The 3,317-nt window shown below is 39.1% G+C and overlaps 1 non-coding gene across 1 annotated transcript; it reads left to right on the forward strand.

Annotated features, from left to right (window-relative positions):
* Positions 1 to 883: 883 nt before the first annotated feature.
* trnal-aag (transfer RNA leucine (anticodon AAG)) lies at positions 884 to 965 on the forward strand. The gene has a single exon. It is a non-coding gene; the product is annotated as a tRNA-Leu (tRNA).
* The last annotated feature ends 2,352 nt before the right edge of the window (positions 966 to 3,317 follow it).

A 3,317-nucleotide genomic window follows, 5' to 3' on the forward strand; every position in this document is an offset into this window, starting at 1 on the left:
TCCGCGTGTGTGAGCCACATCAGTCATGCCCTTACCATGGTTACGAGCTACCAACAAAACAACAATTCAACCAAGAATAAAAAATCGACATAAGAAGTGGTGGCCAAGTGGTTTGGGCAATGGAGTGCAAGTGCCAGGTGCACTGAGGTGTAAGGTCATGTGGGTGAACTAGGATGCTAAGAGGTTAAGGAGACCGACTGCTAATCCAAGTGGGATGGGCTCCAGTTGTTTTGGGAACAGGCTTGTTTAAACGCGTTGGGTTACGGAGCTCCTCTACAGAATTGTCGCGGTCTCTGTGGACATTTGGCCGTGGGTGCCACACCTGCACCTGATGAGGTGGCTGAGAGGTTAAAGCGATGGACTGCTAATCCATTGTGCTCTGCACGTGTGGGTTTGAATCCCTTCCTTGTCGCTTGTATGCCCTTTAACCTCCTCTTTACCACAAGTCCTGCATGCGGAATGCTTCGTACCTGGTCTGTGAGACCGTGCTAGAGGGGAGCGAGAAAAGCTAGCCCTGGGTCTAGGTGTTTCGCAACCGTGGGCTGTATTTCCATGTTGGTTGGACACAGATGCTGTAAGGCTGACGGGTCGCCACTGGAGATCCACGCAGATCAATGCAGTGCTCAGTCCCGAAGACAGCGGCACGGATCGTGCACCTTGATTGCAACAGACTGGGATTCAAGTTCATATCAGCAAACCTTGTCAACAAGAGCCTAAGGCTCTCAATCCACTTTGCAAAACCTTTCCTGGGTTTGGATCTTGAATCACGTCTGGTAATGGAAGCGTGCGTGGTACAACCATTGCGACTGCCTGCCAGAGTGCCTCTCTTTCCCGACCTGGCAGGCCTCCCTTGACCACAGCCCCACAACCTTCCAAATGCATGGGTAGCGTGGCCGAGCGGTCCAAGGCGCTGGATTAAGGCTCCAGTCTCTTCGGGGGCGTGGGTTCGAATCCCACCGCTGCCAGCTGAACTTTTGGGTCGACAACAGCAGAAGGTTGTTCCTTCACCCACACCTTCAGGGGTGTGCGGTTGAGCGCGAGGCCTTAATGCTGAGTTCACACTGCAAGATTTTCAAAGTTGTTGGGTCACCATTGTTTTCACACTGCACGACTATCTATCGGCTTTATTTCTGTGAATAGAATAGAATAGAATAGAATAGAATAGAATAAATTTTATTGTAATTGCACATAAGGAGTACAACGAAACTGTGGGTGCTCTTCTCAACAACAGTGCACTGAAATATAATACAATGAAGAGCATAGCAAGTAGTATAGAAAAATAAGAAATAAATAGGAAAATAATGAAATATTTAAAGAAATACAAAAAAAACATTAAACTGTCCAAGGATTTCCTATGAAAATGATACAAATCTAACCCAAAAATAATCTGTTTGCTGTTTAAAAACAGATAAATTATATAGTTTAGAGATTTCTGTTTTTCAGGATCCTTTGATAAATGCAGTCTGCACGTCGTTGCTCAGGCTAGAATCTGTCAGTTTTGTATTCAACTGAAGTTGTGAATACTGTCACTGTCCAATCTTCTGCTGTAAGTCTGTTTCCAGTGTAACCTCAGAGTCCTGCTCTTCAATGACAGCAGAGGATCCTGATGTCCTGTAGCTCATCCACATCAAGATTGGACATCTTTTATTGTTATAGATGCTTCTCTCTTCACTGTGATTGTAAAGAGGGATTATTTATAGACTGTTGTGTATCAAAATCCCAAAAAATTCTGTTCAGAACAGTTTCAGAAATACTCAAAATTCTCATCTTAAACCAAAAAACATGCCACAAACTCTGTCATATCACATTTCCCTACATTTGGATAATTAATATGAATAAATCTGGATGATTAAACCCACAGCTGGTCTGATTGTTTGTAAAAGGCCATTGCCTTAGCACACATCCTGCAAAGCAACACGCATTTCCAGGATGTACATGCATAATTACACATGAACAAAAAAAATAATGAATGAAAATGCAAGAGAAAATGTCAATAACTTTTATTAAAAATAGACAGCAACAACATGTGACCCAATGGCTCAGATAGCATCAGTAAAATATTTTTTAAGCCTGAAACATATAGATTTGTGAATTTATTGTAATTAATGTGTAGTTGTCATGTTTGAAAACACTTTGTTTTCATTTACTATTTCTTTCAGCTGCATGTTGCCATATTTTTTTATTTATGTCTGCGGTTAACTGATTAAAAGTTGCTGTAGTTTTTAGAAACCTTTTGTATGTGTATGTGCTATTTGATGTTTTTGTAAAGCCTTTCAGTGACTCTGTATCACTGTGCTTCTACTCTAAGAGCACAATGATAGAGTGCAGAATCTGAGAGCTTTAGTCCTCTGATATTAAGTTCAGTAGAGTCTCTGCTTGTTTTTAACTCTAATTGACGATCATCAAGAGTTCTCTGATCAGGTCCTGACCATGCTCCTTTATACAGTAAAAACTGTGGTGCGCTGTTAGGATATTGTTTGTACCAGTAAAGATAAATACGATCACTGCTTGACTCATATGAACATTTCAGAGTAACAGTCTCTGTTTCTTTCTTGACAATGTTGGCATCTTCATCTGTTGGTCCAATTTTATCAGCAAAACTGTAAGTAACCTAAAGAAATATATCAGTGTGTATCAGTAGTTTTTGTAAAACAAATATTGATTGAAGAAATTACTAGGTTAATACAAACATGAGTATTAATTAATATAATTAAGTAACTGATTATAAATCCATTGTAATTATTAATACAGTTGATTAACAAATGAAAATAAATTACCTGTAGCTAGAGTGAGAATCAGTGGTATGTATCTCACTATGTACAGTAAGTTGTATAGTTGATCCATTTCTGAACACAGCTCTGTGAGGATTCTGTATAATAGTGCTGTATGTGCTGAACTTTACACGTCTCTAGAAGGACACACCCAGGAAGTGATGCAGTTGTAGTGTAGAGTCATTAATATGTCTGTGTTGTATTTTACGATTCATCATCTATACAATACTATAAGCCTTTATCTGTTTGTGTGGTTTTTAAATTATTTGTACATTTATAAATAATTATGATAATTTGCTGTGGAAAATCATAGGAAACTGGATCCAGATTTAAACAAAATCTCTCATAAGTAAATTTGCTGTGTCTGTTCCCAAAAGGTAATTAAATTCACTTCACTTCATTTTTATTTGTACAGCACTTTTAACAATGGACATTGTCTCAATGCAGCTTTACAGAAAAACTGAAATTCAGAATAGAAATTACAAAGTTGAAAATTAACTTTACCCCTAATGAGCAACTCTGAGGCAACAGCGGCAAGAAAAAACT

Source organism: Hemibagrus wyckioides, linkage group LG07 (genome assembly GCF_019097595.1).
Source record: "Hemibagrus wyckioides isolate EC202008001 linkage group LG07, SWU_Hwy_1.0, whole genome shotgun sequence".
Taxonomy (NCBI): Eukaryota; Metazoa; Chordata; class Actinopteri; order Siluriformes; family Bagridae; genus Hemibagrus; species Hemibagrus wyckioides.